This window comes from Lissotriton helveticus, chromosome 1_1, assembly GCF_964261635.1.
Source record: "Lissotriton helveticus chromosome 1_1, aLisHel1.1, whole genome shotgun sequence".
In the NCBI taxonomy this organism is placed as follows: domain Eukaryota; kingdom Metazoa; phylum Chordata; class Amphibia; order Caudata; family Salamandridae; genus Lissotriton; species Lissotriton helveticus.
Window position 1 is genome coordinate 1,165,856,118 of NC_136057.1, and position 13,461 is coordinate 1,165,869,578.

Below are 13,461 nucleotides of genomic sequence, written 5' to 3' on the forward strand. Positions count from 1 at the left end.
TGTTTGTCTGCACTGAAGATTATATCTCCGTGCACAACACTTAATTATAAATAGTTTTTGTAAATTCAGATCGCTATCCTCGTCGCACTGTGTCTGGCAGTGCCTTACGTATTGGAAAGAATATGTGATATGTGAACCACACAGGACGCGTTAATTTCACATGAAACTCAAGGGTTTCTTCACCATTTGCGAATCACTTTAACAATGTCTTGTAATGAAATCAATCAAATACATTTTAAATTTGTCGAGTGATTTTATTTTCATTCATTTTCAAGTATTTTCATCATTCTATGGATTATAGACATTCCATTTTCCATATAGTCCTTTCAAAGCATTATTTCATGCCCAATGCATTTTGGGTTTTAGGGTAACCCTTCGTCAGGGGCCTGCATCAAATGGAAACCCACAGGACCTTAGCAGTCAGCAAACACAAACCATGCTACAATAATCATTAATACTGTATTATTTTGAAACATTGACATGTTTTATAAAGAAAAAAGACGAGTTATTTTCAAAAATTAACATATTATTCGTAAATGTTATGATGCTTAGAAATCCCTATGTCTATGAGAATGTTCGTTCTACTCGTGAACAGCATCACAAACAAACTGTAAAATAAGTGGCATATCGAAGGTTAGTAAAGACAGCGTGAATCTACCCTACGCTGTAGTAATCAATATCGAGCCTGTCTAGATTGTGCAGATTAGATGGCAATACAAACATTATTCTTTTTCCACTTACTGGTGTAGTAGCGCGTAAAGTTCACGGTCTGGAAAAACGCTGAACGGGTCTATGTTTTGAAGAACCTATCAGTGATAATGTTATAGCTTGGTCTGACGATCACGTGATGGTGATGTTCGCGGGAAATGTCAGCGTTCGAAACATTATTAATCAGATGATGTATGTATGCCCTTAAGGAAAACAATGTATGCTAGTTGAACAAGTGCGTGTTCATTATAAATATCAAAAAATAACAGAAAAATAGACGTGTAAAGGGGAACGGTCATCTAACCTGAAGATTCGTTAGATATATAGTGATTGGTCAGAAATTTGCCCACGTGATCAGGGTCGGGTAAATAAACAAAATGAAATGCACCGAACATGCAAGAAGGTTGATCGCGTCTGTTCTTAAAACGCAACCGCGGTGATGACAGATTGTGATCTGAATAGGGAAAATCTAGTAAACACGCTGAGGCGCAGACGCGATGTCTGAGTATGTAAATGTCTCACGTGTTGGTGACAAGCGTAGTGATTATGCATCAAATGACTAAAATGTAACATCAGATTCGATATTACAGTGTAATACAAATTCACTAAGCACATTTTCAATACGAAACGAATATTATGATTGGTAGTTATTAATATAAAAGAAAAGCGAAGAAAACGATTCTTTAGTAGTACATGCATTATCATGCTACTTTATGATAAAACATTCTGATAGATCATCTAGAGGATGGAGAAGACTTCAAAGTTCATAGTTGTGCCTGTAGTTCAAAGAAAACATGATAGTTCAGTTCTGTCATTAAGCCCCATTGGTTGTAGGGCATTAAGTTTTTTAATCCAGCGAAATTCTGCCTGTAGACGTTGTTTCACAGGATCCATGTCACAGCGCTGTGGTAATACCTCCAGTATGGTAAATTTTAGTGGCGCAATTTGGTGATTATTTTCTAGCCAATGGGTGGCTACCACTGATTTAGTATTCTTCGTTCGGATGTTGCTTTTGTGCTCTGATATTCTTACTTTTAGCTTCCTTTCTGTTTGACCAACATATATTTTGCCGCATGGACATTTGATGGCATATATAACATTTTTGGAATCACAGGTACCATTGTATTGTAGAGTGATTTGATATCCTTTCGTGGGATGCATGAATTTGTTCCCAATCATTACATTATTGCAATGTATGCAATTAAGACATTTCAACATTCCTTTGAGTTGCAGTTTATCAACTTTTCTGGTGGTTAGTATTTCCTTTAAATTCCTTGACCTTTTAAAAGCGAAAGTAAGACGCTCGCTATACAAATTTTTCAAATCTGGTTCATCTTTTATGAGCATCCAGTGCTGGTTAATTATTTTCTTGATTTTGTTGGCTGCTGTCGAATACTTTAATACACATACTGTTTTGGGTTGATCTTTGGTTTGTACTGATGGTGTTAGCAAACTCTCTCTGGACAATTTTTCCACTTTTTTCTGTGATATATCTAAGATCTCCTTAGGATATCCTCGAGCTCGATATTGATCTTCTTGTTCTTTCCAGGTTTTTTCCAACAAATGCACATCAGAGGTTATTCGTTTCAGTCGGATGAATTGGGATGTGGGCAAATGTTTTTTTAATGTTTCTGGATGAAAGACCGTGAACTTTACATCCAATCTGCACAATCTAGACAGGCTCGATATTGATTACTACAGCGTAGGGTAGATTCACGCTGTCTTTACTAACCTTCGATATGCCACTTATTTTACAGTTTGTTTGTGATGCTGTTCACGAGTAGAACGAACATTCTCATAGACATAGGGATTTCTAAGCATCATAACATTTACGAATAATATGTTAATTTTTGAAAATAACTCGTCTTTTTTCTTTATAAAACATGTCAATGTTTCAAAATAATACAGTATTAATGATTATTGTAGCATGGTTTGTGTTTGCTGACTGCTAAGGTCCTGTGTGTTTCCATTTGATGCAGGCCCCTGACGAAGGGTTACCCTAAAACCCGAAATGCATTGGGCATGAAGTAATGCTTTGAAAGGACTATATGGAAAATGGAATGTCTATAATCCATAGAATGATGAAAATACTTGAAAATGAATGAAAATAAAATCACTCGACAAATTTAAAATGTATTTGATTGATTTCATTACAAGACATTGTTAAAGTGTTTGTCTGCACCCCACATCAAAAAGCATATACTGCAGCATCATGAATACACGTCTGACACCACCCTGCCCTACTGCTCCCTTCATGTTGACTTACCACGACATTGGGGCCACCAAACAGGCGTGGGTACTGTGCCAGTACCTCGTTCACAAGGACATCCAGCTCCTCACTCGTGAATGGACTGGCACGGATATTATCTGTTCTTGACATCCCTGTGGATATGGCAGACCTGTGGCGGAAGTGAGTTGTGAGGTGTCCCAGGCAGCAGGCTCTGTGAGCAGCAGGAGAGGGTCCCAGGCAGCAGCAGGAGAGGGTCCCAGGCAGCAGCAGGAGAGGGTCCCAGGCAGCAGCAGGAGAGGGTCCCAGGCAGCAGCAGTAGAGGGTCCCAGGCAGCAGCAGGAGAGGGTCCCAGGCAGCAGGCTCTGTGAGCAGTGGGAATGTGTGGCTCACTCCCACAGATTTATAGCCCCCTGGGGTAGTTAGGAAGCTAATAAGCTACTACAATTGGTTGTCTGGGTCTGCCTTATTCAAAAGCATCCAATGACCGCCTCCGCGGCGGCGGAGCACAGCTTCCGCTATTTTCAAAAATGCATCATGCCACAGCGAACACCCATGCCATTGGCTGTATGCAATGCGCCATGGCGGTGACGCACCGCGGGTGTCCGGGGTGCGCTACCGCGATGGTGCATCATTCAAAAGCATCCAATGACCGCCTCCGCGGCGGCGGAGTACAGCTTCCGCTATTTTCAAATATGTATCATGCCACAGCGAACACCCATGCCATTGGCTGTATGCAATGCGCCATGGCGGTGATGCACCGCCGGGGACCGGCGGTAGGTACCACGACTTATGGGGAGGAGCATAGCCACCGGCATGTACACAAGTCCATGTGCCGATGGCTACCCTGGCTGGGTAGATGGTGGTGCTGGGGTCACACCGCTGGGGACCGGCGGTAGGTACCGCGACTCATGCGGCGGAGCATAGCCACCGGCATGTACACAAGTCCATGTGCCAATGGCTACCTTGGCTGGGTAGATGGTGGTGCTGGGGTCACTCCGCTGGGGACCGGCGGTAGGTACCGCGACTCATGCGGCGGAGCATAGCCACCGGCATGTACACAAGTCCATGTGCCAATGGCTACCTTGGCTGGGTAGATGGTGGTGCTGGGGTCACACCGCTGGGGACCGGCGGTAGTTACCGCGACTCATGCGGCGGAGCATAGCCACCGGCATGTACACAAGTCCATGTGCCAATGGCTACCTTGGCTGGGTAGATGGTGGTGCTGGGGTCACACCGCTGGGGACCGGTGGTAGGTACCGCGACTCATGCGGCGGAGCATAGCCACCGGCATGTACACAAGTCCATGTGCCAATGGCTACCTTGGCTGGGTAGATGGTGGTGCTGGGGTCACACCGCTGGGGACCGGCGGTAGTTACCGCGACTCATGCGGCGGAGCATAGCCACCGGCATGTACACAAGTCCATGTGCCAATGGCTACCTTGGCTGGGTAGATGGTGGTGCTGGGGTCACACCGCTGGGGACCGGCGGTAGGTACTGCGACTCATGCGGCGGAGCATAGCCACCGGCATGTACACAAGTCCATGTGCCAATGGCTACCTTGGCTGGGTAGATGGTGGTGCTGGGGTCACACCGCTGGGGACCGGCGGTAGTTACCGCGACTCATGCGGCGGAGCATAGCCACCGGCATGTACACAAGTCCATGTGCCAATGGCTACCTTGGCTGGGTAGATGGTGGTGCTGGGGTCACACCGCTGGGGACCGGCGGTAGTTACCGCGACTCATGCGGCGGAGCATAGCCACCGGCATGTACACAAGTCCATGTGCCAATGGCTACCTTGGCTGGGTAGATGGTGGTGCGGGGGTCACAACGCCGGGGACCGGCGGTAGGTTCTGACATTTTCGTACACATTGCTGTGTATGTCAAACCTGGACAATGTATAAGTACCCTGCAGCTACATGGTGTAGGGCACATCATTGTACACACGATGCCACACAGCCATTGCATCCACAGGAGGACGCACGTTCAGTGTGAGCCACTTTAGCATGTGTTTGTGCCATTTTAGTAAGGGTTTTGATGTGTGATGATGATTGACAGACGTCAGGTGCTCTACATAGATGTCGTGAGGTTTAATGTGTTGTTGGTCAGTGCAGACCTTGACCGGGCTGGTGGCACTGCATTGTATCGTACCTGACTTGTGGATTCACAACTGATCATGCACACAACCAGAAGTGTCCCTGCTACTGTTATCATTGTGTTAATGAATGGTTGCAGAATGTACATGATGCATTGAGGTGTAGCAGGTACGGCAGATGGGTATGACAGACATGTTAAGTCACATTACATTTGTGGCTCTAGTAGCTCCATGTCTGCGCATATCAAAAGTTCAATCATTATATCCACTTTCACATTACCCGATGTGTTACTGTCACTTGGGTATTGTCACTGGAGAGGCCTGCCCTCTGTGTATAGCTATTGGCCAGCCATGTAACCAGATGTGCCATGCATCTCTCTGGCCCTTGTTGTTTTCCCATTACATCATTGATGCTTTGTGCTATGGCCATCTCATGATGCTTGTCATTGACCTATTCTTTATAATCCTAAACTAGGAGGAGGCCAAATCTCCTACGTCAGTTGATTGTGCTTGAGGACATGGAGAATGAGGCAATCATCAGGAAATTCAGGCTGGACAGACCGACATTGAAGATCGTGTGTGATCTATTGGAGCCCCACCTGCAGCCTCGCCGTCCCTATCCTACGGCATTCACACCCACCTACAAGGTAATGGCAGCACTACACTTCTTTGCGACTGGTTCCTTCCAAGAGACCGTGGCTAACGCTGGGGGCATGTCGCAGCCCATGTTCAGCATGGTGCTGAGGGATGTACTTGAGGCCATGATGATATATCGCAATCACTACATACATTTCCCCAGGGGACGTGAATTGGCTGCCGTTAAGGGGGACTTCTATCCACTTGGGCGCATCCCACATGTAGTTGGTGCCATAGATTGCACCCATGTGGCTCTGCTGGCACCGCAGGCGACGGAGCACATTTATCGGAACCGCAAACACTACCACTCCATGAATGTGCAGGTGGTGTGCCTTGCGGACATGACAATATCACATGTGTGTGCAAAGTATCCCGGTTCGGCCCATGACTCTTTCATTATGAGGAACAGCATGGTGCCACGGATGATGGAGAATCTGCATCCCGAACGTGCCTGGATTGTGGGTGGGTTACACTACTGCTATCACGTGCTATGTGTCACTGGCTTTACTGTGGCCGTACAACATTGCTATGGGTGTTTTTCATTCACAGGGGACTCTGCATATCCCAGTAGGCCATGGCTGTTGAGCCAACTCCGGAATCCCCAGACACCAGCAGACATCCGCTACAATGAGGCCCATGGCAGGACACGACGGGTAATTGAACGGACTTTTGGCCTGCTGAAGGCAAGGTTCCGGTGCCTTGACAGGACTAGAGGCGCACTCGCATACTCGCCTGGGAAGGTGTGCAAGATGATTGTGGCATGCTGTATGCTACACAACCTGGCCATCCACAAGGGGGTCCCCCTGCTCCTGGACGATGGTGAGGAACCAAGGCCATAACCTGCTCAGGGACCTGAATCCAGTGATGAGGACAGTGGAGAGGAGGAAGGAGTTGACCTACGCCAGCAGCTAATCCAACGCTACTTCACTTGAAGGTGTGTGACAAGTTACAACATCTACATAGTCTAGTGTGGTAGCTTTTGTTGTGAATGGATATGCGCAGATGTTCCCAATAGCCACATGTTCTGTCACCTATGTATGGTATTGTTGGAATGGACGTTACGTACGGAGATGTATTCTGGACCGTATTTGTGCATATCAGCTAGACAATGTGTAGTGTACCTGTGATAATTTGGATATTTGTGGAGCAGTGATCTGTGTGTGTTGGCATGATGAGACCAGTGACTGTAGTTCTGTTGTGTCTCCCTAGGTGCTCCAGAGTGTTCCTGCCCTGCATACTGTACATCATGTTTACACATCATGGACATTATCATCAATGTAAATACTGCACTAAAGAATTCAATACACAAAATCTGGAGTGTCAGGTATTTTATTTACGGGGTGGACATGTGAATTGTGCGGGAATATTTACAGGAAGGTGGGGAATGAGCAGTGAGTTGACAGTCATGGTCGCAGAGATACAAGAGTAGACACCACATGGATCTGGTGACCCAGTCCAACAGACAGGTGCCATTGCCAAGGCAATGTGGGGAAAGACAGTCCAAACAGTGAATGCAGTTGGGGAGAGCGTTGTCTTCACGGCTGGCTCCGTGACTGGCGTGTGGCAGGTGCTTTGCTTCCAGAGACTCCCAGGCTCTTCTTCGGACGCCCCCTAGATCTTTTTGGCGGTGGGGGGCCTGCTGAATGGCCAGCGGCGTCAGAGGACTCGCCCCTCTCTTGTGGCGCAGGGGAGGATGGTGGACTGTCATCCTGCTGCACAACAGGAGGGGACGGCGGTGATGGTTGGGACACAGGCCTGTCCCTCTGCAACGCCACTTGCTGGCCCATGAGGTCCACCATCTGTCCCAGGCGGTTATCGATGGACCTCATCAGCAGGATGAGCTCCCTTAATAGTTCATCCGACCGGCCACTTTGTCCCTGGACCTCTTGGTAGGCATCCACAACTCTGGTGAAGTGGTTCAGGGATGGTGTCCACTCCTCCCGAGGTCTGGTGTTGACCCTGGCCCTCCCGCCTGCTCTGCTGCCACGGACCTCTTCCCTCGCCACTGGTGCGCCATGCACTGGCTCCCTGCCCTCCACAGTTGTTGGTGTGGGCTGGTCATCCCTAGGGACAGGGAGGGTGCTGCAGGTGGTACTGGTGGTAGTGGTGGTGTTGGTGGCAGTGGCTGTGGTGGTGGTTGCGGTGGAGGCAGAGGCCGTGACAGCAGGGGTCTGCTGCGTTGTTGTTGCAGCAGAGGTGGTGGTGGGGAGGATGGGGCCTGGGACCTCTGGCTCTGTGGAACACCAAATGGGCCGGCCTGGAGCTCATCATACAAACTGTCCTGGGAGTCTGCATCTGTGAGTCCATGTGCCGGAGGTGGAGACTGGCTCTGCTGGTCGTTGGTGTTGTCCCCAGCAGTGAGTTCTTCATCACCTGTGGAGTAGATGGGGAGTGGTCAGTGTTTGTGTCATCTGCGTATCATCAGCTGTCTGTACACTAGTGCAATTTGCTGTCATCAGTTGTACAATTCATGGCAACACCGTGTTACATTACATAGTGCAGAGTTACATCATGGAGTCATAAAGGTTGATTGTCTATGCATTGCGTACAATAGTTATTTGATTTCTACACACACACACTTCATGAAGATATACGGTAGTTACATACCTGTAAGGTGAGTGTGCAGGGTGCAATGGCTGACACTTGCTCCTGGCTGGGGGAGGCCTCCATGCTGCTGGGCTGTGGGACAGGGGGGCATGCTGGGAGTAGTGAGACAGGCCTCCCTCCCTCCCTCACACCCACAAACAGCCTCCAAGTGAAGATGGCTACCTACCTGTAAGTTTGTTTGTTAAACAGTGCAATGGCTGACACTTGCTCCTGGCTGGGGGAGGCCTCCATGCTGCTGGGCTGTGGGACAGGGGGGCATGCTGGGAGTAGTGAGGCAGGCCTCCCTCCCTCCCTCACACCCACAAACAGCCTCCAAGTGAAGATGGCTACCAACCTGTAAGTTTGTTTGTTAAACAGTGCAATGGCTGACACTTGGTCCTGGCTGCGGGAGGCCTCCATGCTGCAGGGCTGTGGGACAGGGGGGCATGCTGGGAGTAGTGAGACAGGCCTCCCTCCCTCCCTCACACCCACAAACAGCCTCCAAGTGAAGATGGCTACCTACCTGTAAGTTTGTTTGTTAAACAGTGCAATGGCTGACACTTGCTCCTGGCTGGGGGAGGCCTCCATGCTGCTGGGCTGTGGGACAGGGGGGCATGCTGGGAGTAGTGAGACAGGCCTCCCTCCCTCCCTCACACCCAAAAACAGCCTCCAAGTGAAGATGGCTACCTACCTGTAAGTTTGTTTGTTAAACAGTGCAATGGCTGACACTTGCTCCTGGCTGGGGGAGGCCTCCATGCTGCTGGGCTGTGGGACAGGGGGCATGCTGGGAGTAGTGAGACAGGCCTCCCTCCCTCCCTCACACCCACAAACAGCCTCCAAGTGAAGATGGCTACCAGCCTGTAAGTTTGTTTGTTAAACAGTGCAATGGCTGACACTTGCTCCTGGCTGGGGGAGGCCTCCATGCTGCTGGGCTGTGGGACAGGGGGGCATGCTGGGAGTAGTGAGACAGGCCTCCCTCCCTCTCTCACACCCACAAACAGCCTCCAAGTGAAGATGGCTACCTACCTGTAAGTTTGTTTGTTAAACAGTGCAATGGCTGACACTTGCTCCTGGCTGGGGGAGGCCTCCATGCTGCTGGGCTGTGGGACAGGGGGGCATGCTGGGAGTAGTGAGACAGGCCTCCCTCCCTCCCTCACACCGACAAACAGCCTCCAAGTGAAGATGGATACCTACCTGTAAGTTTGTTTGTTAAACAGTGCAATGGCTGACACTTGCTCCTGGCTGGGGGAGGCCTCCATGCTGCTGGGCTGTGGGACAGGGGGGCATGCTGGGAGTTGTTGTACTGACATTCCGGCCCCATACAGGCCTCCTCAGCAGAATGGCTGGCTACATGTTGGTTAAGGACAGTGTATTGGTGGTTGGGTATTGCAAGGAGGTAAAACTCAATGTGGTGTTACACATTTGTCGGTACTTACCAGCCTCCGCTCCCCCGGCTACTCCTGTGAAACTCCCAGGTAGCAGGATAGCAAGCACCTTCTCCTCCCATGGTGTGAATGTCTTCGGTGGGATGGGAGGGCCACTGCCAGTCGCGTTTGCCAGGGTCCAGTTCTTGCTCCTCCTCTCCTTGACAACCCTCTTGAGATCATGCCACCGCTTCATGATCTCCTTCTTGGATCTTGGGGTGGCCCCAACTGCATTCACCCTTTGGACTATCCTTTCCCACATTTGTGTCCTGGTGGCTAATGGTGTCTGTTGGACTAGGTTACCAAATAGTTGTGGTTCTACTCTCACAATCTCGTTGACCATGACTGTCAACTCACTCTCTGTGAATTTTGGCATTTTTTGTGATGTCATGGTGTGGGGGCGTTGAGGTTTTTGTGGGTGCAGGGGTGTGTGGGTGCAGGGGTGTGGTGATGAGGTGTGTTATGTGCTGGGGGTTTGATTGTGATGGTGTGATGGTGGTGTTGATGGTGGTGGTGGGTGGGTGGGTGTGGTGTGCGATTTTGCCTCTCCTCTCAGATGTGGTGTGTGGCCTTCTGTTCTGGAAAGATGCAAAGGATTGTGGTGAGTGGAGGGGGTGGCTTTGTACTCAGCTGTGTGGGTGTGTCCAATTGGATTGTGGTTGTCAGGTGTTTTGTGGGTGTGGTTATGTTGTTTTGTATATTTGTTTGACATTTCTGTATCTGTGTGTGTGTGTTGTATCTATTGGGGGCAGGGCTACTTTGTTTATGCAGTATTTGGCATCACTGCGGTGCTTTGACATTGACCGCCATGTATTTCATGTTCGTCCGCTGCGGTGAGTTTGCTGGTGCTTGGCCGCCATTTCTCCCATGCAATCCTGCCTTTGACCGCGGCGGTCGGTGCCTGCGGTTCCGCCCGCGACACCCTCGGGGATATCGTAATTTCCCGTGCGGTGTCTCCGCTTTCCCTGTGGGCGGTTTTGTATTTTCCGCTGCTTTTACGACCGCCGCGGTCGGAGTTTTGTCATCACCGCACACGCCGGGCGGTTTCATTTTCACCGCTACCGCCGCGGTCGGTCTGTACTGGCGGTCGATCCTAATTTGTCTGCCGGTTGAACCGCCTCCATGGCGGGCGGTTGTTTTCCGCCTCCATGGCGGGCGGGGTGGTTTTCCGCCCGCTATCCTAATGGGGCCCTAAGCATCCGGCTCACAATAGCTCCCGTAGTTGGACTTCGGAGGTTGCGTCGGATGCCCTGTTACCCGCAGCCTTACGACTCAGACACAGGGGGATACCCATGGGTCTCCCCAACAAAGGAATGTGCGGTGCGGATCGCACCGACGCATACCCACTGTAGGGGGCGCCCTTGTCTGCGACGTACCCATTCAGTCAATGGGAGCCCATGTACGCGTCATACGACTGGCTCCAATTGACTTCTATGGGAGTCCGACTGAATCGAGTCCGAAAGCATACAGCCGCATCGTACTCCCTCGGTTGGACTGCAGGAGTCCGGATCGGTTGGAAAACACCCTGGATCCGGCTCGGTCGAAGTGCTTTCCAACCCAAATTGGAACCGGTCCCTTAGTCTTTTAGTTCCGTAGCAGGTTGTGGGTTTACAGGGGAATAGGGTGGGAGGTAATTCAATTATAATAAATTAAATATTAATTTGTATTTATAAGTATTTATTTAAGTTACATTTTATATTTTTAACTGTGGAAATTAATGTATTATTAATTAATAATTGGCTGTTCATTTTTATTTAATAATGAATTGGCAAATATAATAAAAAATGTTTTATTAATTAATATTTATTTATTTAATATTTATACTGTTAACTGTGAGAATTACTGTATTATTAATTATTTATTAATTGGTTATTAATTATTATTAATTGGGTCATTTTTTTAGGAGCGGGTTGTGGGTTGATAGGGGAGTAGGGTGTGAAGTGATATAATTTTAATATATCTATTCATATTTTTTAAATACTATTTATTTATTTTGATTTTATAGTGTTAATTATAGGAATTCATTTATTAATAATTATTTATAATGTGTGTAATTATTATTACTTAAATAATTCATAGCTGATTAATTATGTTAATTGTGAGATGTTTTTAGAAATGGGTGGTGGGGTTTATAGGGGAATAGGGTGGGAGGTAATTTATTTATAAATAATTATTTGCTAATGCTAATTAAATAATGCAATTTTAAATATGGATATTGTGTAAATAATTTGATGTGTGAGTTGTGGAGTTTATAGTGGTAAATGGTGGGAAGTAATTTCTGTTTAAATTAATCAATGAATTGTGGTTAATTGATATTAATTAATTTTTTTATTTTCAAAAAACCATTATTGAAAAAGAAAACATGGCACATTACAGGTATTGATATTAATTAGGTACAGATATGAATTTAATATTGTAATCTTAGTTATGGAAATTGTGAAATAATTTTTAGGTGTGTGTTGTGGTGTTTATTGGGGTAGACGGTGGAAACTAACTTAGTTTAAATTATTAATTGTTTATGTTTATTTATTTGTGGATTTTGGTTCTTATTGGGTAACGTTTGGTAAGTACATACATTTTTATCCATTTTAATTAATAATATTTGTTTAATTGAAAATCTTTTTGGGTAATTATGGCGGTGCACTTTTTAAAATTTAGATGTGTGTTTTAAAGTGTTTGGTGGTATAGGGTAGGTAAAATAAATGACATTTAGGTGATAATCAATGTTTTTTTATTAAGTTTGTATTGTAATTTTGTTTCTTTTTACATTAGAATTTTCTTCAGTGGGAATAGTAATTTTTCCCCCTCTGCTATCCAACACTTTCCATACTGTTGCACTCACTGGAGTGGGAATAGTAATTTTTACCCCTCTGCTATCCAACACGTTCCCTACTGCTGCATTTGCAGGAGTGGGAATAGTAATTCATACCTCTCCCCAACACTTTCCCTACTGTTGCACTTACTGGAGTGGGAATAGTCATTTTTCCCCTCCTCAATCCAACACTTTGCCTACTGTTGCACTCACTGGAGTGGGAATTGTAATTTCCCCCCCTCCGTTATCCAACACTTTCCCTAATGTTGCACTCACTGGAGTGGTATTAGTAAAGTATTCACTCCGCTATCCAACACTTTTCCTACTATTGTATTCACTGGAGTGGGAATACTAATTTTTACCTCTCCGCTATCCAACACTTTCCCTACTGTTGCATTCGCTGGAGTGGGAATAGTAATTTTTACTTCTCCTCTATCCAAAACTTTCCCTACTGTTGGACTTGCTGGAGTGGGAATATTAATTTTTACACCTACACTCTCCAACATTATTTCTACTGTTGCCATCAATTTAGGGCAAAATGTAGGTTAAAAAAATATTAAATATGTTAATATTTTAATTTAGATTATAATTTGTTTATTTATACATTTTGGTGTTACAGGTGTATGTATATATATTTATTTATAATTTTAATGTATTTTTAAATTAATAAAATTAATCTATTAATAGTTTTTAAGTAGATATATATTACATTGTATGTATGTATGTTTAAATTGTTTTACTTTACATTTATTACTTACAATTAACATTACAACATTTACAAATAAATCTAAATAATTTTTTAAAAATTATATATATTATTGAATTTATTTTACATTATTTTTAGACATAAAAACAATGTTTTATACATTAATATTTTTTACAACACATTTTTTTTGTGTTGATATTTTTGTACTTACCGTTATGAAAATAGGAGGTCAATATTTTTAACATCGATATTTATGTCCCGATATT